The sequence below is a fragment of the Bos grunniens genome, chromosome 5 (genome assembly GCF_055505025.1).
Source record: "Bos grunniens cultivar Pamir isolate PY7600 chromosome 5, Bosgru_T2T1.0, whole genome shotgun sequence".
NCBI classification, from domain to species: Eukaryota; Metazoa; Chordata; class Mammalia; order Artiodactyla; family Bovidae; genus Bos; species Bos grunniens.
Window position 1 is genome coordinate 18,419,593 of NC_141169.1, and position 24,856 is coordinate 18,444,448.

The 24,856-nt window shown below is 38.1% G+C and overlaps 1 long non-coding RNA gene and 1 other non-coding gene across 6 annotated transcripts in view; one reads left to right on the top strand and one right to left on the bottom strand.

The window, feature by feature from the left end:
* The window catches only part of LOC147371357 (uncharacterized), a 201,144-nt gene that overhangs the window by 132,255 nt on the left and 44,033 nt on the right, over positions 1-24,856 (bottom strand). Inside the window, exon 2 of one of the 5 annotated variants that reach the window (XR_015164795.1) lies at positions 116-328. The exons of the other annotated variants lie outside the window; for them this stretch is intronic. This is a non-coding gene — a long non-coding RNA (uncharacterized LOC147371357). The remainder of the gene's footprint in view (positions 1-115; positions 329-24,856) is intronic. 5 annotated transcript variants of the gene reach the window in all.
* On the top strand, positions 10,321-10,439 carry LOC147371358 (5S ribosomal RNA). Its single transcript, XR_015165026.1, has one exon. It is a non-coding gene; the product is annotated as a 5S ribosomal RNA (ribosomal RNA).

Below are 24,856 nucleotides of genomic sequence, written 5' to 3' on the forward strand. Positions count from 1 at the left end.
GGTAGGCTGCAGTCCATGAGGTCGCTAAGAGTCGGACATGACTGAGCAACTTCACTTTCACTTTTCACTTTCATGCATTGGAGAAGGAAATGGCAACCCACTCCAGTGTTCTTACCTGGAGAATCCCAGGGACGGGGGAGCCTGGTGGGCTGCTGTCTATGGGGTCACACAGAGTCGGACACGACTGAAGTAACTTAGCAGCAGCAGCAGCAGCTACTCTTGTTACTCTTTGTTATTGTCACTGTTTTTATCTCTCAGCTTTGGTAGGGTTTCTTGAACTTCTGTTCCTACATTCTCCTCTGTGCTGTTAATGTGTAGGCATTCTCACCTCAATAAAAAAGAAAAAAAACTTCTTTTGTATTTCTAACACATTATATTATTTCCTTCAGCTCCCCATACCATCTGGGAAGAAGGACTTAGGCATAAAGCACTAATCTTTGGGCAATAACTGGAAATGAATCTGAGAACTCTCCCCAGTCAAAGACTAGACTCCCCTTACGTACAGGGAATTTTGCTTTTATAGTGGAGTGAGACAAGAAAGTTCCAGAGAGCTAAGATTTCTAGCAAGAAGAGGGGCCCTGCACTTGAAAAGCAGTATGAAAACACAGAGAGTAAAATGGTGTATTACTTCAGATAGTGTAATCATAAATGGCCCCACAGAGAAGATGATATTTAAGCAGAGGCCAGAAGAAAGAATGCAAAACATGTGATTATCTGGGAGACAAGTATTTCATAACAAAGGAAGAAAACCTACAATTTATTGATGTTGACTCTTACAATGTTTAAGGAGCAAGGAGTACACCACTTGCCTAGAACAGAGTAAGTCAGGATAAAAGCAGTCAGAAATAAGGTAAAAAAATCCAACTGATATAAGACCTTGTAGGTTATGGTGAAGACTCTGGATTTAATAGTAAGCATGATGAAAAACTATTAAAATGTTGAAAATGACATAATCTGATTTACATTTTAAAAAATAACTCTGACTTAAATACGTGTTTAGTATTTAAAACCTTGCATTAAGCAAAACCTTCAGGGAGACACACATGGCACCCTATAAAAATCAACAAGTTAATAAAGGTCATACAAAATACAATCAAAACAGTTTCTTTTCCTCGGGTATTTTTCTATGATTAACTATTTCAACACATAACTCGGGAAAGCATAAAATATAAATACTTGCATATGTATAAATAGAAATATAAATACTATGTGCTTGTGCATGCATGTTTAGCGGCTAAATCACGTGCAACTCTTTGCAACCCCATGGACTATAGCCCACCAGGCTCCTCTGTCCATGGGTGTTCCAGGCGAGAATACTGGAGTGGGTTTACATTTCCTTCTCTGAGGGTTCTTTCTGATCCAAGAATCAAACCCACATCTCCTGCAACTGGCTGGCAGAATCTTTATCACTGAGCTACAAGGAAAGCCCTAAATAATACATATGTACATACAAATATTACTGATGGCCATTTACTTTTCTTAAACTTACCCTGAACATTCAGTAAGTAAAACTGATGTGTATACATTAATGAAAAATACTTTAATAATCTTATTTTGAGGAATCGTTTTTATTTTTAACCAATTCATTTAATATGTTGAATATTTTGAAAAAAATAAGGTTGAGGTATTGAACTCTGAATGCTCTTTCACAGTGAAAGAAAAAGTACAGAAATACTGTACAAAAGTACAGAAATGCTGATAAAAATAGATTAGCTGGTGTCAAGCAGATATGTTAAGAGCAATAGAAAGTGAGAGAAGTTAAACAACATTTTATCAGACACCATATAAATACTTAGCAAGCAATAACAATGTGTAATATTCAAGGTGATAGCAGGGGCTCGTACTTAGGATAGTCTTTCATTTTCTATCAGCAGTGCTATTTTTATTATAAGATCACAGGAAAGATAGTCCACAGGTGACTTGCTGATTTTATTTCCTCCTAAGGCTATGGTTTTTCCAGTAGTCATGTATGGATGTGAGAGTTGGACTATAAAGAAATCTGAGCACCGAAGAATTGATGCTTTTGGACTGTGGTGTTGGAGAAGACTCTTGAGAGTTACCTGGACTGCAAGGGATCCAACCAGTGCATCCTAAAGGAGATCAGTCCTGGGTGTTCATTGTAAGGACTGATGTTGAAGCTGAAGCTCCAATACTTTGGCCACTTGATGCAAAGAGCTGACTCATTTGAAAAGACCCTGATGCTGAGAAAGATTGAGGGCAGGAGAAGAAGGGGACGACAGAGGATGAGATGTTTGGATGGCATCACCGACTCAATGGACATGGGTTTGGGTGGACTCTGGCAGTTGGTGATGGACAGGAAGGCCTGGCATGCTGCGGTTCATGGGGTCGCAAAGAGTAGGACACGACTGAGCAACTGAACTGAAACTGACTGGCAAAAAGCTTCTGTAAAGCATCTGCCTGCAATGCAGGAGATCGAGGTTCAATCCCTGGGTCAGGAAAATCCCCTGGAGAAGGAAATGGCAACCCACTCCAGTAGTCTTGCCTGGAAAACCCCATGGATGGAGGAGGCCGGTAGGCTACAGGCCATGGGGTCGCAAAGAGTTGGACACGACTGAGCGACTTCACTTTCACTGTCACTGGCAAAAAGTAGTAGAACTGAGTGATGAATATGTCTTACTGCTGACGAGTAAAGCATGTTAGGACCCTGGTTCCATCAGTTGCTAGTCGATGTCACCTTGCATAAGTCATAAAACCCTTCTCAGTCTTAATTCTCTTGCCCATAAAAAGACCATAAAATTATTTCTTACATCAAAATTTTTGTTGAGATTGTTCCAATAAAGCATTTACACCACCCTCTGAAATGCAGTAACCATCTTTTAAATGTTACCTGTGATTATTATATCCAGGCCACCTTATGCTATTTCTCTCAAGATACAGTGATAATATTAGTGAGTCTTAACAACACACAACGAGGAAGAAGAAAATGTCGATTGAAATGTGAATTTTTCATGTCAGACAAAAATATATTTTGTCAGGAAACATATAAAATAGTATATATCTGGGGCTTCCCTGGTGGCTCAGATGGTAAAGAATCTTCCTGCAATGTGGGAGACCCAGGTTCAATCTCTGGGTCAGGAAGATCTCCTGGAGAAGGAAATGGCAGCCCACTCCAGTATTCTTGCCTGAGAAAACCCATGGACAGAGAAGCCTCATGGGCTTATAGTCTATGGGGCCACAAAGAGTCGGACATGACTAAGTGACTAACACACAGTACATATCTGATAATAAAATTTTGCCTATAACATATTTTAAAAGTGAAAGAAAGGTACACAAGCTAAGGATCAGTATTCTTCGGGATGTTATAAGGTAAAGTGAATGATCTAAATGTTAAAGCATATGAATAAGGTCTTCCTATTACCACCCCTATCAAGCCAAATTCTATCTTTCAAGTTCCAGCTCCAGTGACACACATCAAGATCATTCCTGCCATCAGCACTCCACCACAATAATTATGTTAACACTTTCTTATGTTTATAACAGTTCACTGAACACTGAGAGCAAGGCAGGAAAGTTCACAGAAATCCCTCACAAAGCACTTAGACTTCACTGTACAGTGTATTGCAGCAGCCATCTAAAGTCTGAGCACAAGATCTGAGAGATGAGCTTTCAAAGGCTCCCCAGAGGTTGAGATCTGATCAACAAGACAGCAAGGGAACTCCATGGCACCAAAAGCTACCTGGTGAGCAATAAAGCAATATCTTGATTCAGGTGATTAGATTCCAAACCCTGTTATAAGGAAAATATAGATAGAAGACTAATACAGAGTGAAAAAATAGAGTTGGATATAGATATCAATGTAGGAATAGGAATAGAAATAAATATTGATTGAGACATATACATATGATATCTCATCACAAAACAGTATTCATTCTGCATAAAATTATTTCGCAGATATTGTTCATGAATACAAAACTATCAATATGCTCCCTCAAAAATAAAGTTTAAAGGAAAGAAATAAACACTATATGAACATCATAGACAAGATATGTTCTTTTCGTATGCTATCTCATGTAATCCCAAAAAAAAACTGGATATATTAATCCCATCTTATAGGTAATAATACAAAAAAAAAAATTAAAGAAGGGAAGTCATTTGTTTAAGGCCATGAAGCTTCCAGCAACAAAGTCGATACACATGCCAGGTCAGTTTGCATTTCCAATGTGAAGTTGACTCTCCAAAAGAAAGATTTCAGGAAAATTTGCAGAACTCTATTTTTTTTTTCAGGATCCTAATATATACATCCCCTTACAACATCATGGTACAATCTCAGGAATTAGCTACTCAATATATTTTTATTTCCTAGACAATATTATTGCAAACTTTTAGGGATGTACAACTTGTGAGCTCCTTACTACATATTCAGAACAAGTTTTAGTTTAATTTCAATATAATGGGGAAAAAGTCAAAAGCAAAGGAAGTCTTAAACTGCTGAATTTTGGAATTTGAATACATTCTACAGATAGACAAAAGTATTAATACTGTATCAAAGATAAAATATTGGATACTAGGTGCTAGGTAGATAGTCACAACTGAAAACATTGAAACCTTTTCAGTAGAAGTTTAAACACCAAAAAGAAACTAAGCTAATCATTCTTTCTAAAAGAGATCGACTTTAAAAGATTCTAGAGTAAGACACTTGTGAAACTATGGCAGTGTGTGTGTGTGTGTGTGTGTCTGTGTCTGTGTCTGTGTGTGTCTGTGTGTGTTGGAGGTGGTGCTCAGTCATGTCCAACTCTTTGAGGTCCTTTCAGACTGTAGCCCACCAGGCTCCTCTGTCCTTGGGATTTTCCAGGAAAGAATATTGGAGTAGGCCACAGATTCTCTTCTAAAAAAGAAGTTTAAGTGCTCCAGATGAATGAGATAAAAGGAGAAAGACCAGACACTCCCCATGCTGACCTACAAATCCACAGGACAATGTGTTCACAAGTTTACCTTCTGTTTTCTACTTTATCTTCTATTTTCTACTGAGATGACTGAAGAAGGGAGGAATGTTTAAAATCAATAAATTATACAATGTGTTATTTTTCTTATGAAATGATAGAAAAAATATTGATGTAACCTCTGCTTGACCTTACACTCAGAATCAAGGATTAGGTGTCTAATGCCACACAAAATAACAGAAAAACTAGAAGGAATAAAAATTCAATAGAATTAAGTAAATAGCAATCCTTTTTAGAAAAAAAAAAAAACACATACTTTTCTCTAAATAACTGGTTATGAAACAAAAGGATCAATTCACTTTGCTTCTTAAAGCAAAAGTCATATCATAAGACCCATCTGTAAGATTTTACTTTAAAATCATAAAAGGCAGAATTAAGCTTTATTTTCATTTTTTTCCTTGGGTCTTTCTTTTCTTCCCCCTTTCTTCCTTCTTTTCTCCTTTCCTCTGTTTCTCCCTTCCTCACATCAAATCCAAAACCATGTTTTAAATGCAAATAGCTACATTTTTAATTAAAAAAAAAAAAAACCTAACATTGTCATTTCCATTGAGTGGACAAATACATATAAAAATCTCCTCAATATCATAGTGGTTTACAGAAATGCAACTCAAAATGGGGTTGGCAGATCAGTTCTAGTCTTTGAATTGTTACTGATATGCAATAAAATAAACAGACAAATAAAGTAATGTTGGATGTGTTTTGAAAATTCTATCAGTTCATTTCAGTCACTCAGTCGTGTCCGACTCTTTGCAACCCCATGGACTGCAGCACACCAGGTTTCCCTGTCCATCACCAACTCCCAGAGCCTACTCAAACTCATGTCAGTGATGCCATTCAACCATCACATCCTCTGTCGCTCTCCTCACGCCTTCAGTCTTTCCCAGCATCAGGGTCTTTTCCAAGGAGTTCTTTGCATCAGGTGACCAAAGTATTGGAGTTTCAGCTTCAGCATCAGTCCTTCCAATGAAAATTTAGGACTGATCTCCTTTAGGATGGACTGGTTGGATCTCCTTGCAGTTCAAGGGACTCTCAAGAGTCTTATCCAGCACCACAGTTCAAGAGCATCAATTCTTCAGCACTCAGCTTTCTTTATGATCCAACTCTCACATCCATACATGACTACTAGAAAAACCATAGCGTTGACTAGACAGAACTTTGTTGGTAAAGTAATGTCTCTGCTTTTTACCATGCTGTCTAGGTTGGTCACAGCTTTTATTCCAAGGAGCAAGCGTCTTTTAATATCACAGCTGCAGTCACAATCTCCAGTGGTTTTGGAGCCACAAAAAATAAATTCTCTCGCTGTTTCCATTGTTTCCCCATCTATTTGCCATGAAGTGACGGGTCCGGATGCCACAATCTTACTTTTCTGAATGTTGAGTTTTAATGCACTTTTTCCACTCTCCTCTTTCACTTTCATCAAGAGGTTCTTTAGTTCTTCACTTTCTGCCATAAAGGTGATATCATCTGTGTATCTGAGGTTATTGATATTTCTCCCAGCAATCTTGATTCCAGCTTGTGCTTCATCCACCCCAGTGTTCTCATGATGTACTCTGCATATAAGTTAAATAAGCAGGGTGACAATATACAGCCTTGATGTACTGTTTTCCCGATTTGGAACCAGTCTATTGTTTCATGTCCAGTTCTAACTGTTGCTTCTTGACATGCATACAGATTTCTCAGGAGGTTGGTCAGGCTTTCTGGTATTTCCCTCTCTTTCAGAATTTTCCATACTTTGTTGTGAACCACACAGTCAAATGTTTTGGCACAGTAAATAAAGCAAAAGTAGATGTTTTTCTGGAATTGTCTTGGTTTTTCGATGATTCAACAGATTTTGGCAGTTTGATCTCTGGCTTCTCTACTTTTTCTAAGTCCAGCTGGAACATCTGGAAGTTCACAGTTCACATACTGTTAAAGCCTGGCTTGGAGAATTTTGAGCATTACTTTACTAGCATGTGAGATGAGTGAAATTGTGAGGTAGTTTGAGCAGTCTTTGGCATTGCTTTTCTTTGGGATTGGAATGAAAACTGAACTTTTCCAGTCTTGTGACCACTGCTGAGTTTTCCAAATTTGCTGGCATATTGAGTGCAGCACTTTCACAGCATAATCTTTTAGGATTTGAAATAGCTCAACTGGGATTCCATCATCTCTACTAGCTTTGTTTGTAGTGATGCTTCCTAAGGTCCACTTGACTTTGCATTCCAGGATGTCTGGATCTAGGTGAGTGGACCACACCATCGTGATTTTCTGGGTCATGAAGATCTTTGTTGTATAGTTCTTCTGTGTATTCCTGCCACCTCAATTTAATATCTTCTGCTTCTGTTAGGTCCGTACCATTTCTGTCCTTTATTGTGCTCATCTTTGCATGAAATGTTCCCTTGGTATCTCTAATTTTCTTGACAAGATCTCTAGTCTTTCCCATTCCATTGTTTTCCTCTATTTCTTTGCATTGATCACTGAGGAAGGCTATCTTTTCTCTCCTTGCTATTCTTTGGAACTCTGCATTCAAATGGATATATCTTTCCTTTTCTCCTTTGCCTTTAGCTCTCTTCTTTTCTCAGCTATTTTTAAGGCCTCCTCAGACAACCATTTGCCTTTTTGCATTGCTTTTTCTTGGGCATGGTCTTGATCACTGCCTCCTGTACAGTGTCACGAACCTCTATCCATAGTTCTTCAGGCACTCTTTCAGATCTAATCCCTTGAATCTATTTGTCACTTCCACTTTATAATCATAAGGGATTTGATTTAGGTCACACAAGAATGGTCTAATGGTTTTCCCTACTTTCTTCAATTTAAGTCTGAATGTGGCAATAAGGAGTTCATGATCTGAGCCACAGTCAGTTCCTGGTAATTTTTTTTGCTGACTATACAGAGCTTCTCATCTTTGGCTGCAGAGAATATAATCAATCTGATTTCAGTATTGATGATCTGGTGATGTCCATGTGTAGAGTCTTCTCTTGTGTTGCTGGAAGAGGGTGTTTGCTGTGACCAGTGCATTCTCTTGGCGAAACTCTGTTAGCCTTTGACCTGCTTCATTTTGTAGTCCAAGGCCAAATTTGCCTGTTACTCCAGGTGTTTCTTGACTTCCTACTTTTGCATTCCAGTACCCTATAATGAAGATGACACCTTTTTGGGGTGTTAGTTCTAGAAGGTCTTGTAGGTCTTCACAGAACCGTTTAGCTTCTTCAGCATTACTGGTTGGGGCATAGACCTGGATTACTGTGATATTAAATGGATTGCCTTGGAAACAACAGAGATCATTCTGTTGTTTTTGATATTGTTGAATAAAAAGAACACATACAAGCTTCCATTTTATTTCTCTACTAATTCATTTATATTATAGTTTATAAACCCTAAAATAGTCTGAGGAGAGAAAAATGAGTATTTTCTCTCAAGTAACTCTTAGAACTATTGATTAATGATGAGCTTTGGCAACAAATTGAAATCATTTTGAGTCCCAACTCTGCCAAACTCTTATTGTATTATGTTGGGCAAATTATTTCATCTCTTTAATTTCAAATTCCCCATCTAAAAATGAGTACCTACTTCATATGCCTGTTGTGTGGTCCTTGGACAAGCAACAGGAATATCGCCTAGGTACCTGTTTGAAATGCAGATTTTCAGATCTCCCCCAGACTTAGGAAATCAAAATCTGCATTTTAACAAGATTCCCTGGGCTATTCATGTGCACAAATACAGTGCTTGTGTTTGGCATATTAAAAATTGATCAGGACTATTAGTTGTTGTTGATTTTATTCATAACAATAATATGTAAATATCATTCTTGCAATAAAGATTGATATTCAAGACTCATGTAGATACAGAGATATAAAAATCAAACCATTTCCTTTCTGATGTTTTACAAGTACCTAAAAAGAAACAGAATATAAAGCAGATCTTGTGGATACTAATAACCAAGAGACACATGCTTCTCATCCTCAAAGATCCCATCGGATAAAATATAAGCCAAGTACATCTAACAGAAATAACAAAGTGTTCTAACTTACGGGTATGGGAATAAAGAATTTATTTCCAGAGGAAAATGGATAAATTGAGGCAATGCTAGTTCAAAATAGTACTTTTGAACAAAGAGTAAATTGTATTTGACCTGAGGGAAAAAAAGGCAAAGGGAGAAGAAAAATCACTTTGTGCCCAGCCAATAACACTGTATATATTTGGTCTTATGTCAGAAATAACCTGAATGTTCCAGGGCTTAATGTTAACTCCAGTCAAATGTCCTTTAAAGTTACCCTGCTGTGACTAGGTGATTCAAAGGTCACATAGCATTTCAGCTGCAATGGGAAAGCTCAGTGGGAAGTAAAGAATGAAATTGCTTGCTACTTATCTCTAGATTCTCTGTCTAGGTTTCTGAAAAACCATACTCAGGTAGCAAATACAGCTTAGTAATGATTTTTTAGAATTGACACATGAAGTTTAAGAAAGGAAAGAAAAGCAGCACATTTTTTTTTTTACTTTACAGTATTGTATTGGTTTTGCCATACATTGACATGAATCCACCACAGGAAGCACATTGATATTTGCCATTTTATAGAATAAAGGTAAATCCCAACAAGGAGAGCACCTTGGCTTGGTATCACCCTTGATGTCCCAGAGATCAAAGTAGATGCCTAATAGGATAGTTTAAAATCTAATATACAACTGATTGCTCCCTTCTGTTAAAGCCACATACAAAGATTGCCCAGGGCAAAGAGACATAAACACCGCTAATGCCCCATTTCACTTAGAAAACCTTGATTTTCTTTTCAACCCCATATATCTGACTTTTGTAAGAGCTCAACTTATACAAAATGAGAACTTCAAATTAGCCATAGAAAAGTACTATTCTACAATGCCAAACACCAAAATATCTTCCAGATATGCATGGTTGCCAGTGTTTTCTCTGTACCATGCACTGTTTTAGATACTAAAAGATGGATGTAAAATAAATCAGAGGAATTTCCTCTGTGATATTTACTGGAAGTACATAAGGAACCAACTGACTCAGCAGGTGGCAGGAGCAGGAAATGAAAGAGACTTGGGTTCCATCCCTGGGTTGGGAAGATCCCTGGAGAAGGGCACAGCAACTCACTCCAGTATTCTTGGCCTGGGGAATCCCATGGACAGAGGTAGCCCACCAAGCACTATAGGGTCTCATGGAGTCAGACATGACTGAAGCAACTTAGCACATACGCACATAAGGAACACGCAGAGGTATATGTAATATTTTACAGTGAGTCCAGATTCCTGGCTTCCACTCTGTTCCCATCCACTTTTCACTTTATGACATGTTTCAGTATAGCATATAAATGATGTCTAGAAAGTCTGTGCTCCATCAATGTATCCATAGTTTGAAGACTCACGTGTCTCCGGCCACACCACTCTGAACGCGCCCGATCCCGTCTGATCTCAGAAGCTAAGCAGGGTCGGGCCTGGTTAGTACTTGGATGGGAGACCACCTGGGAATACCGGGTGCTGTAGGCTTTCGGAGAAGGCAATGGCACCCCACTCCAGTACTCTTGCCTGGAAAATCCCATGGATGGAGGAGCCTGGTAGGCTGTAGTTCATGGGGTCGCTAAGAGTTGGACACTACTGAGCGACTTCCCTTTCACTTTTCACTTTCATGCATTGGAGAAGGAAATGGCAACCCACTCCAGTGTTCTTGCCTGGATAATCCCAGGGACGGGGGAGCCTGGTGGGCTGCTGTCTATGGGATCGCACAGAGTCGGACACGACTAAAGTGACTTAGCAGTAGCAGTAGTATGATACTAAAACAGCTGATCTGTAAGTTCAAAAAAATTTTTGAAACTAAAATTCAGCCATTGTATTTCTCAAATGTGTAGAAACAGATAAGTGCTTTCATAAAATTCTTTATATATTGTGAGAGAAAACCATTTTAAAATATCACAAAACTTTATGAACCAGACCTCAAATACATTATCTTTATTATTAAGGAAATGTAAAGTAATATCAATGGAAGTAATTCAACAGTAATTAGTTTCATATGCCATTCTTACACTAACACAGAGTGTAATTTTTTAACTGGTTCCAAAGTTCAAAATTAAATGATTAGTTTCTAAGACTGTATTATCATTTTGTTTTAGGCCAAAAAGGAAGTTGGAAAAGCTTTATTTTAAAAGTCATGGTATTGTTTAATTTTTCTAAGAATCTTCCTAAAGTACTGGTTAATAATTGTGTTAAATTATTCATAATGAAAGTTAATTTGGCAGTTAATTATAATAAAGGAGAGGGCTTTCCAAACATAAACCAGGAGCTTAATTCCTAAGGGATAAACTATACTGACCGAAATCTGTCCTTGAGGCAGCCCTACTACTATACGCTAACCCCCAAGTTAACATTAAGCTCTTAACATTTAAGAGCTTAAAGAAAAAAAAGATGATATTTTTGATGATGTAGTCTATGCTGATTTTTCTCAGAGAAGAGCATGAAATAGTGAGTCGAACAAGCTTTGGTCTGAACTCTTAATTTCACCTTTCATCAGCTGTGTGATTGGAGCAAATTGTTTGACTCTCTGAGATCACAATTTTTTCCAGCTATAAAAACTTGATTAAAATATGAAATTTTGGCTTTGTTGGGATAATTAAAATAAATGAAGAGAGCTACATCTGTTCCTGAGATACAGAAGGCACAAAATAATTGTTAGCTTTCCTTTCTTCCTCTTCCTTCACATTGGGAGGAGGGAAATACTTGTAATTCCCTCAAGGTCCTCAATAGATTTTTTTAAATTACATTTTATGACATATCAGTTAATAATTTTTTACACATTCATTAGCTCTTTTAATGTTTCCATTAACCATGTGCTGAGGCAAAACATAATTATTCCTTTTATTTTTTTTTTACAAGTAAAGAAACTGATTAAGGGAAGTTAATTAAGTTCAGAAACCTAGAAAATGACAAAATGGGATATAAACCCAAGTCTGTCTGATTTCAAAATCTATTCCCTAGCTCTTGCATCACTTTCTCCTAAGCCAACAGAACAAAAATCTTGACTAAATCTTGTATAAAAATTAGGAAAATTGGTATGATTATGGAGTTTTTCTAAATGTAGAATATATTCATATTTTTTAAATAGGGAGATTATCCTTTATTAGAATAAAGCATATCTTTATCTTAAAGCAGTAGTGAGAGTAGATGGCAGAGGTTTCTCGTCTTTTTTAGTTAAAATTAGACATTATCAAACCTACATGTTTCCGTTATTTTTTAAAATTTTACTGGACTGTAAGGCAGAAGTCTACAAATCATACACTATGGCAAGGAACTTAGTATTATTAGCACTCATGTTTTTTTAAATGAAATTGCACTGAAATAGCCTGAGACTTCCAAAGGAAGCTAACCCCAGAGAATATTATATAATGATGTGGGTAAATCTTAGTATCAGTTATAAACTAAAAGTTCTAAAAAGTATATTTAGAATTTTAATAGATTGCAAATGTGGTAGTTTCAGCAGAACTATGAAGTTTGATGGTGGCAAATTATTCACTAGTAACGAGCTATATGTTGATGGGACAGAAGAGACGGCAGGGATCGTGGCGACTACTATCAGGTGAAGCAGCCCTCCAGAGGAAGTCAGCTACCAAGGGGCAGTGGAGTTCATGATTTTATGTAAGGAAGAGCCACAAGGACCTCAGACTTATGAGACCATACTGGGGTTAGAACGACTCTAACACTGCAATGATGATTTTCCACGCTTTTTTAAAACATATGCCCATTTTCCATAGCCCATCTGACAGACAGAGTGCCTGAAGAACTATGGACAGAGGTTCATGACACTGTACAGGAGGCAGGGATCAAGACCACCCCCTAGGAAAAGCAATACAAAAAGGCAAAATGGTTGTCTGAGGAGGCCTTACAAATAGCTGAGAAAAGAGAGAAGCTAAAGGCAAGGAGAAAAGGAAAGATATATCCATTTGAATGCAGAGTTCCAAAGAATAGCAAGGAGAGATAAGAAAGCCTTCCTCAGTGATTAATGCAAAGAAATAGAGGAAAACAATAGAATGGGAAAGACTACAGATCTCATCAAGAAAATTAGAGATACCAAGGGAACATTTCATGAAAAGATGGGATCAATAAAGGACAGAAATGGTATGGGCCTAACAGAAGCAGAAGATATTAAGAAGAGGTGGCAAGAATACACAGAAGAACTATACAAAAAAGATCTTCATGACCCAGATAAGCATGATGGTGTGATCACCAACCTAGAGCCAGACTTCTGGAATGCAAAGTCAAGTGGGCCTTAGGAAGCATCACTATGAACAAAGCTAGTGGAGGTGATGGAGTTCCAGCTGAGCTATTTCAAATCTTAAAAGTTGATGTTGAGATAGTGCTGTACTCAATGTGCCAGCAAATTTGGAAAACTCAGCAGTGGTCAAATGACTGGAAAAGGTCAGTTTTCATTCCAGTCCCAAAGAAAGGCAATGCCAAACATTTCTCAGACCAGCACACAATTGCACTCATCTCACACACTAGTAAAGTAATGCTCAAAATGCTTCAAGCCAGGCTTCAACAGTACATGAACTGTGAACTTCCAGATGTTCAAGCTGGATTTAGAAAAGGCAGAGGAACCAGAGATCAAAATGCCAACATCTGCTGGATCATCAAAAAAGCAAGAGAGTTCCAGAAAAACATCTATTTCTGCTTTATTGAATATGCCAAAGCCTTTGCCTGTGTGGATCACAAAAAACTGTGGGAAATTATTCAAGAGATGGGAATACCAGACCATCTGACCAGCCTCCTGAGAAATCTATATGCAGGTCAAGAAGCACCAGTTAGAACTGGACATGGAACAACAGTCTGGTTCCAAATCGGGAAAGGAGTATGTCAAGGCTCTATATTGTCACCGTGCTTATTTAACTTATATGCAGAGTACATCATGAGAAACGCTGGGCTGGAAGAAGCACAAGCTGGAATCAAGATTGCTGGGAGAAATATCAATAACCTCAGATATGTAGTTGACACCACCCGTATGGCAGAAAGTAAAAAAGAACTAAAGAGCCTATTGATGAAAGTGAAAGAGTAGAGTGAGAACGTTGGCTTAAAACTCAACATTCAGAAAACTAAGATCATGGCATCCGGTCCCATCACTTCATGGCAAATAGATGGGGAAACAATGGAAACAGTGAGATAATTTATTTTGGGGGGCTCCAAAATCACTGCAGATGCTGACTTCAGTCATTAAATTAAAAGACACTTGCTCCTTGGAAGAAAAGTTATAACCAACCTAGACAGCAGAGACATTACCTTGCCAACAAAGGTCTGTCTAGTCAAAGCTATGGTTTTTCCAGTAGTCATATATGAATGGGAGGGTTGGACTATGAAGAAAGCTGAGTGCCAAAAAATTGTTGCTTTTGAATGTAGTGTTGAAGAAGATTCTTGAGAGTCCCTTGTACTGCCAGGAGATTCTACCTAAAGGAAATCAGTTCTGAATATTCATTGGAAGGACTGATACTGAAGCGGAAACTCCAATACTTTGGCCACCTGATGTGAAGAACTGACTCATTTGAAAAGACCCTGATCCTGGGAAAGAATGAAGGTGGGAGAAGAAGGGGACAACAGAGGATGAGATGTTTGGATGGCATCACCGACTTGATGGACTTGAGTTTGAGTAAACTCCGGGAGTTGGTGATGGACAGGGAGGCCTGGCGTGCTGTGGTTCATGGGGTCTGAAGGAGTCGGACACAACTGAGTGACTGAACTCAACTGAACTTAATGGTCATAAGGATAGAGCCCTAATTCAATAGAGATGATGGTGTCCTTATAAAAAAAAAAAAAAGGAAAAATGATATCTCATTCTCCATAAACACACCCTGAGAAAAGCTACATGAGTACACAGTCAGACACAACTGAGAGACTGAACTGTACTGATTTTCCATAGCATAAAATTCTCCTTCTTGATTTATTCTTAGACACAGTCTGAAGTACCTGGCTGGGCAAATAATGTTTCAAGGGTCTGAGATTGAGTAACCTATATTTCATATATACCCCATCCTCCTTTTTCCCCAGAAACAAGGCTAGGTTGCCTGATGCAAAAACTATGAATATTTAAATACCCTTGCATATCACTTACACTGCACATCCATACTACAGTACAATTCCTTCTTTACCCAGTGATGTACATCAGTGCACATATGGCATTTGGCACATGACTGGCACTTAGGAAGTGGATGGATGCATGGAATCTCTAGCATAGATATGTCTGGAGCAACTTTAGTGGTTTCCTTCTATAGAGATGAGATCTAGTAAAAACACTCCTTGAGAGTCCCTACAGAAGGCAATGCCAAGACGTTTCAACAGAACTTTAGAGTCATTGAAACACCATCAGTATTTGAAGATCCATATTCCAAATCTAGTTTACACTCATGAAATTCAAGAAATCTTATATATGTCATCACTGGTTTTGATAATTATATAATCTTGCAATGAAAAACAAAGAGAAAAATAAAGAAATCTCTCATTCGACATATCTTTGCCAATAGGCCCTTCACTAGGTTTCCTTGATGATGTAAAGTACCACATGTGGTTAATGTTGACAAAATGGCACTAAACACATTCACAATGTAAGATAAAATTCATGCTATTATTTTTTACAACTTTAAAAGCAAATCTAGAGATAGCAGAGTAGTTGAGAGCTCATACAGATATAGTATTTATCTTCAATAAACTGTTTTTTCCCCATTGGGAATTATAAACAGCAAACTTAGAACTGGTTTTGGGTTCTTTGAAATCAAGGAAAAATCAAAATGATATTTAAAAATCTAGGGTAATAGGTTAAGACACAGGGAGTTAAATCATGTAACCCATGCTCTCATGATTGGGTTTAGCAGAAGCCCTTGGGATAATAAAATAAGCTCCAATATACCAAAAGACAGAATTTTAAACTTTGATAATACAAATATTTTAAAAGTGTGAAAACTTTAACATCAGTGTTTAGAACACTGCAGATTTTCCCAACTGAAAAAGATAACTATAATATTTTCTCAAATAAGCAATGAATGGAATATGTTTTATTAAATATATGTTCATGAGAACCATAGCTCTACCACGTAAAATATATAAATGCCTCAGAGTCTCAGGCCCTTTTAAAATCTTAATAATTTAAAGCCATTTAAGGGACTGCAGAGAAAAAGAGGTATCTGCAAATTATAAAATTCATTTAATGTCTGATACACTTTCATACAATAAGAAAATTCAATATTCAGAAGACTTCCTAAGAAGACAGAGAAGGAAGTACACAACTCTGGCTGAAAGTCTGCAAAGAAATTGGTGTGATTCCAGAGCATGGACATAGTTGTAAATGCACAGAAAACATAACATCTGAACTAACTATAAAGGAATTACTAACAATTTTCCATGTGGGCAGTGAGAACATAAACATTCTAGGCAGAAAAAATAGCAGAAGCAGTAGTATGATATATTATTTAATACTCTTTTGGCCACAGGAGACAAGAAACACAACCTAAATTGGCCAGTGGGTGGGGAGGGGAGAGATGTTGGCTCATAGACCAACATCTATGATACAGTCAAGGTCCAGACATAAAAACAGAAACTGTGTTAGATTTCAAACGGAAAGCATTTTCTACAGTGAGTTGGTTACTCTGATGTTGGAAGCAAAAGGAGTTCCTGAGTTGACCCAAATATTAGTAAATTCAGGGCAAATTTGGACATGAGTTTGAACAAACTCCAGGAAATAGTGAAGGACAGGGAGGCCTGGCACGTGGCAGTCCTTGGGGTTGCGAAGAATCAGACACAACTGAGAAACTGAACAACAAAATTGATAGAACAAAAATCCATCTGTAGGTTCTTGAAGGAGAGGTTCCAGCATACCTTATCCTCAGATCTCTAGGCGCCATAGCATATCCACAGTTAGAAACAAATTGCAATATAGGTAACAGTTCTGATACTGCTTTACATCTATACTGGTGAGAGCCAGGTTTCTCACTCTTGGGATGGGATGCACATATAAGCATGAGAAGGCTCCAGTGATCAACCTTATGGTAATGGACTAGATTTTGAGGGATCAGTAAGACCTATTATTACTTTAAAATAGATACAGACAGTTATGTATAGAAATCACTATAGATACGTGTATATACACAGATTAGGGTAGACACATATCTGTGTTCTATTATCTGAGAGAGCTTAGAAACAAGGATACCCCAGTAGCAACAATCTCATCTAGTACCCAGAATTGGTCTCTCTTACCATTCTACAATAAAAGTAGCCACAGTTCCTTTGAGAAATGTCTGATTCTAGAACTAAGGCAGGAAATACACAAGTCTAAAGCATCTTGTAGTGCCAGAAAGTACAGAAGTGTTCAACAAAAACAAACAAACCTAACAGATGGAAGTATGTCAAAAGGACACAAGAGTCAACTGAAAGGGTCCCCAACGGCCAAAGCCAGAAAAATCTGAGCAATGAATAAAGTAGTATTAGATTATAATCCATAGTACAAGATAAATATCCATGGATACATACTGACCTAACAAACAGTACCTCAGCCAGGTAATCAAGGCTAACATTAATAGTGATAGCCATGCAAATGGTATGTACCCTCTGATATGAGGGAGTGAAATAGCACTTCACCTCCAGTTATTCCAATGAAAAACCTGTAATTCTCATCTAATGATGAGAAAAGTGTGAGAGAAATTCCAACGGAGGGATATTTACAAAATACTTACCCAGAACTCCTCAAAACTGGCAAGGGCATCAAAAATAAGGAAAATCTAAGGAAATGCCTAAGACAAGAGAAGCCACAGGAGACAACATGCCAAGCAAAGTGTTGTGTGGCATCCTAGATGGAATCTTATAACACAAAAAGATGCTGGTGAAAACTAAAGAAATCAGTAAACTAAATAAACGAGCTTAAATTATTAATATATCAATATTAGCTCACTAATTGTAAAGAATGTAACGTAAGTATGTAAAATGTTAATAATAGTGAGATCTTGGTGAAGAATACATATAACCCCTTTGGTATCGTCGTCTCCATGGCATCATCTAACCATTTAGATAGAATATATATATATATATATATATATATATATCTCTCTCTGAAATGATAGCTTTTTGAAACTAATGAATACAATTAATAATGGCTTAAATGGTAGATTTTATGTTTAGTATATTTACAATAAATAATTCCATTATAAAAATACATGGTGACTGCAGCCATTAAACTAAAAGATGCTTGCTCCTTGGAAGAAAAGCTATGACCAACCTAGACAGCATATTAAAAAGCAGAGACATCACTTTGCTGACAAAGGTCCATCTAGTCAAAGCTATGGTTTTTCCAGTATGGATGGAGAGTTGGACCATAGAAAAGGCTGAGTGCTGAAGAACTAATGCCTTCAGACTGTGGTGTTGGAGAAGACTCTTGAGAGTCCCTTGGACTGCAAGGAGATCAAAACCAGTCAATCCTACAGGAAATCGGTCCTGAACATTCACTGGAAGGATTGATGCTGAAACTGAAACTCCAATAGTTTGGCCACCTGATGTGAAGAACTGACTCATGGAAAAGACCTGATGCTGGAAAAGACTGAAGGCAGGAGAAGGGGACAATGAGATGGCTGGATGGCATCACCAACTCGATGGACTTGAGTTTAAGCAAGCTCTGGGAGCTGGTGATTCACAGGGAAGCCTGGCATGCTGCAGTCCATGGGGTCACAAAAAGTCGGATATGACTGACTGACTGAACTGAACTGAGAGCTAGAAATGTTTTCAGTTTCTAGAACCACAGATGCTGTGTATGGAAATCCTTCTACCCTCTTTACTGTCCTTTCACTTTCACTCTAATACCTCCAGTAGCAGAACCTAATGAAAAGTTGACCATCAAGTGAGTCAATGAAGATAGTTTGCAGAGTCCCAGCCTCCTAAATTTAGAGTTATGTGTGTGGAGTTAAGGGATAATAAGTTACCACCAGCACAGTCAACAAAGATTGATCCAGGAGCTTAAAGGATGTCATCAGAGACCATTTCTTTACTTTACTCTTCTCTGTAGTGCTTTCATTCTTAGGTAGAAAGCTCACAGAGGCTCAAGGCCCACACCCCAGGCTCAAGAATAGTACCTCTTTTTTGTTGTTTATATTTGCAGTATCATGGAATTGGTTTTTGGTTAGACCAGACTGACTTGGATCATGTGACTTGCCTTTCCAATCATATTGCTTTGAGGAAGTTAAAATTTGTTTGGTTATGCTTAGATCTCAGGGTAGAGCCAATTGCATCCAATTTCACTCAAAACACATAGATTGAAAGTGGTAACCAGCTGTGTAAGGGCATTGTGATTATTATAAAGGAGGAATTAGCTCCAAAATAGGTTTATATACCACACCAAAAAAAAAGCTTTCTTAACTTCAATATAGAAGATAGGGTACCATTGTCTTGGGCAAAACTGGATAGTTGATCACCAAAAATTTAGGAAAGAAATGTGTATTTAGTTGAGCAAGAACTGCTTATGGGAAGTAAATACAGATATCTGGTAGGCTATTACAAAATCAAAAACTAAGAAAAGAAATATGAGCCAGAAATCCACATTTAGAAGTCACAATTATACAGGTAGGAGCTGAAGTAATATAAATGACACCAATCATGAAAAACTGCATAAAATATCAGTAAGAATAAAGAGGAAAAGAAAGAGAGGAACAGTAAGAGGACTAAATATAGAAATTTTAAAGAATGTCAATAATAAAGAAAATGTAGAAGAAAAGGAGTTAGCAAAAAAGAGTAAGAAGATCCTTTCAAAGATATTGGAAGATGCTGAGTAGAATGCCTGAGACATCAGTACAGGGGATCACGCCTGCAAAAAGGAGTGATGTGGAATAGCAAGTGCTGCAGAGATGTAGCCATTGATTTCTGTATTTAGAAGATCATAAGTGAGTTTAGTAACAACTGAATTATTTGTGTGATATTTTATTTACAGTTTAATTTATGTAGACCTGTACAATAATGGTTTGAAAAATTAGTAAGAAGAGAAAAAAAGTGAGAACAATAAGAATATTCAAAGACTGCAAATTAGCAAGTGATGAGCTGAATTCAGTCCATAGGAATCTTTTAACCAAACTTCAAAGTGTTCTGTTTTAGCTTTAATTTGGTTTAATTAGTCAGTAACATTTAGTGTTTAGGACATGTCAGTTAAAATCCAGATTTCCAAGGTCTCTTGGAAAAGAAGCTCTGACATCTGAATCTTCTCTTTTGCAAGGCAGCTATCAGCCCTGGCAGGGACTGACAGACACCAACTCTGCAATTTCCCATTGTCTTCTCAGGCTTCACATATCTCATTTCCATCAACACCTTGGTCTCTGCAGATATCTGAGCGTGAGGCCCATGTATGACATGTAGAACTCCGAAAAGGAGAAAAGTATCTATGAAGGATGACTGGGTCCAGTGAAAGTTTTGGCCTCATTTTTGTGTTTAAATATGGGATTAGCTTGGGCCTGTTAATATGCTAATAATCAAGGGAGTAATTATTGAAACAAACTCAAAATGTGAGAGGGAATGTGATGTAGAACAATGATGGCAAAAATCAACCTTGGACCAGCGGAAGGATTCCTCCAGAGAACCTAGCTGTATATACAATAAAGCTATAATTCAAGGATATTACACTGAATATAAGACTGCAAGGAGATCAAACCACTCAATCCTAAAGGAAATCAATCCTGAATATTCATTAGAAGGACTGATGCTGAAGCTGAAGCTCCATTACTTTGGCCACCTGATGCAAAGAGCAAACTCATCAGAAAAGACCCTGATCCTGGAAAAGAGTGAAGGCAGGAGGAGAAGGGCACAACAGAGGACAAGATGGTTGGATGGCATTACTGACTCAATGGACATGAGTTTGAGCAAGCTCCAAGAGATGGTGAAGGACAGGAAAGCCTGGTGTGCTGCAGTCCATGGAGTCACAAAGAGTTGGGCATGACTGAGCAACTTAACAACAAAACTCACTTGAGATGAGTAGTTCCTAAAGCTTCATTCTAACCCAACATTTTGTTATACCAAGAAACTAGTATTTAGGTTTCTAAGAGGCCCAGGGCACAACTCATGCTTTTGTTTCTGGTGAATTATACCCACAGTCCTTTGGTGCTGCAGTGTGCTCGCATACAAAGGACTGGAGAAAACATGTTTATTTAAATCCAAAGAGTTTGTAAATCAAGCTTGCTACAGCATAAAGTGATCCATTTTTTAGCCCTTCCAAGGAGTACTTTTTTAAACATACATATCCTTCTCATGAAGTGTAAATTCATTTTTACTCTAGTTGATGTACGAGGGCTGAGTGAAACTACAAAGTTTATCACCTGAGTTGCAATTTCACGTGAATTCGTTTTAAAAAGTTAACAGCGGCATCACTCTCAAGAGTGGGTTAGAAACTGCAATGCCATAAACTAAATCTCTGATGGGTTTGGTATATCACCTAGACTCCTCCAAATAAAAGTACACATACTAGACCACAGTAGATAGTTCATTACTGCTAGAGAGTTAAGATGAAATATGTCAATCTAACATCAAGATCATCCACAACATGGCTTGATTTATGTAAAGGAAAAGGTGAAAATCCAAGACAATCTATTATGGTGTTATCTTATTTGGCAGGTCAAATTGTTTTCTGGCTCATTCTGCTTGGTTTGGGGTACTTGTTCTTTTTCCATAATAATGCTGGGTTAAGTGTTTCATCTGCCTTAATGTCTCCGTTGGATCCATATTATGGCAACACCACATCATTACAAATCCAATCATTGTTATAATTAGGGTTTAGAAGTCTAAAAGCTTTCCCCAAGAAAACAATGTCAAAATGTAGGCATGACTAAAATGCTATAATTCTCCCAACTTTAGAGAAACTAACCCTTCATATACATTACCACAAATATACTTGAAAATAGAAATACATTATGACCATTTTAATACAATATTAAAAATGACTATATCCAAACTGCCAACGTTCCATAGACCTTAACCCCTTAACCGAAAGATTTTACAATAGAGAAGAAATATATATATATAAATATATATGTTGAAGTATGCAACATGAAAATGAAAAAGGAAATTTTGAATCAATTATCTACTCATTTTCAAGTGATTCTATACAGTCACACTGAAACCATGCAGGTCAGCCTAATGCAGTCTTAGCTAGCAATCTGCAAGAGACTTAAAATTTCTCCATTTCTCTTGTACATAGGCCTCTGAAGTTTCCTTAAAAAGATTTAGTGAAATTTGGGGCACAGCATGCATTTGTTCTTATTCCCTTTCAAACAGATTCACAAAAGAGAATGCCAAACAGTCATATATGACCCACTGGGCACAGCAGGTCAGGGGGCTGAGAAAAAAATGTGAGATCAGATGAAGCCCCTTCCTCTGTGCCTTTTAAATTGTTCTCTTATTTAAATTTGAACAGAATTTTGCTCTCATGTTCTTTTCTCAACACAATAACATTTCTTAATGAAGGCATTGAGTCTTCTCCAAAGACGAGACAGCAATGAGAAAGTGACTGAAACTAAAGAAGAGTTATGATTCAATTATACCGTCCTAGCCTAGATATGTTTCCTAATCCCCCAATCTGATATTCTAACTTGTAACCTCAAATGTGTTATAACTTTCTAGCTTTCACAGAATTGACAGTATCAGTACATCTATCCATTTCCATCTCATGAGGACTGACTCAAAAAGAACCCAGTACTATTTATCTAACTTCCTTTCTGTTTAAATCTTTTTGTCTGTTTTTATTGTTGTTCAGTCAATAAGCCATACCCAACTCTTTGCAACCTCAGGAACTGTAGTACACCAGGCTTCCTTGTTCTTCACTACCTCCCTGAATTTGCTCAAACTCATGTCCACTGACACAGTGATGCCACCAACCATCTCATCCTCTGTCATCCCCTTCTTCTCCAGCCTTTAATCTTTCCCAGAGCCACCGTCTTTTCAAATGAGTCAGTTCTTCAATTCAGATGGCCAAAGTATTGGAGTTTCAGCTTTAGAATCAGTCCTTCCAATGAATATTCAAGACTGACTTCCTTTATGATGGACTGGTTGGATCTCCTTGCTGCCCCAGGGACTCTCAAGGGTATTTCCCAACACCACAGTTCAAAAGCATCAATTCTTCAGTCCTCAGCCTTCTTTATGGTCCAACTCTCACATTCACACATGACTACTTGAAAAACCATCTGTTCAGTTCACTTCAGTCACTCAGTCACGTCCAACTCTTTGCGACCCCATGAATCACAGCATGCCAGGCCTCCCTGTCCATCACCAACTCCCGGAATTCACTCAAACTCACATCCATCGAGACGGTGATGCCATCCAGCCATGTCATCCTCTATCGTCCCCTTCTCCTCCTGCCCCCAATCCCTCCCAGCATCAGAGTCTTTTCCAATGAGTCAACTCTTCGCATGAGGTGGCCAAAGTACTGGAGTTTCAGCTTTAGCATCATTCCTTCCAAAGAGCACCCAGTATTGATCTCCTTTAGAATGGACTGGTTGGATCTCCTTGTAGTCAAAGGGACTCTCAAGAGTCTTCTCTGGCACCACAGTTCAAAAGCATCAATTCATTGGAACTCAGCTTTCTTCACAGTCCAACTCTCGCATCCATACATGACCACTGGAAAAACCATAGCCTTGACTAGACGAACCTTTGTTGGCAAAGTAATGTCTCTGCTTTTGAATATGCTATCTAGGTGGGTCATAACTTTCCTTCCAAGGGGTAAGCGTCTTCTAATTTCATGGCTGAAGTCACCATCTGCAGTGATTTTGGAGCCCAGAAAAATAAAGTCTGACACTGTTTCCACTGTTTCCCCATCTATTTCCCATGAAGTGATGGGACCAGATGCCATGATCTTCGTTTTCTGAATGTGGAGCTTTAAGCCAACTTTTTCACTCTCCACTTTCACTTTCATCAAGAGGCTTTTGAGTTCCTCTTCACTTTCTGCCATAAGGGTGATGTCATCTGCATATCTGAGGTTGTTGATATTTCTCCTGGCAATCTTGATTCCAATTTCTGCTTCTTGCAGCCCAGCATTTCTCATGATGTACTCTGCATAGAAGTTAAATAAGCAGGGTGACAATATACAGCTTTGACGCACTCCTTTTCCTATTTGGAACCAGTCTATTGGTCCATGTCCAGTTCTAACTGTTGCTTCCTGACCTGCATATAGGTTTCTCAAGAGGCAGGTCAGGTGGTCTGCTATTCCCAGTTCTTTCAGAATTTTCCACAGTTTATTGTGATCCACACAGTCAAAGGCTTTGGCATAGTCAATAAAGCAGAACTAGATGTTTTTCTGGAACTCTCTTGCTTTTTTCCATGATCCAGCAGATGTTGGCAAGTTGATCTCTGGTTCCTCTGCCTTTTCTAAAACCAGCTTGAACATCTGGAAGTACACAGTTCATGTATTGCTGAAACCTGGCTTGCAGAATTTTGAGCATTACTTTACTAGCATGTGAGATGAGTGCAGCTGTGTGGTAGCTTGAGCATTCTTTGGCATTGCCTTTCTTTGGGATTGGAATGAAAACTGATTTTCCAGTCCTGTGGCCACTACTGAGTTTCCAAATGTGCTGGCATATTGAGTGCAGCACTTTCACAGCACATCTTCAGGATTTGAGATAGCTCAACTGGAATTCCATCACCTCCACTAGCTTTGTTAGTAGTGATGCTTTCTAAGGCCCACTTGACTTCACATTCCAGGATGTCTGGCTCTAGATGAGTGATCACACCATCGTGATTATCTGGGTCATGAAGCTCTTTTTTGTACAGTTCTTCTGTGTATTCTTGCCACCTCTTCTTAATATCTTCTGCTTCTGTGAGGTCCATACCATTTCTGTCCTTTATCAAGCCCATCTTTGCATGATATGTGCCCTTGGTATTTCTAATTTTCTTGAAGAGATCTCTAGTCTTTCCCATTCTGTTGT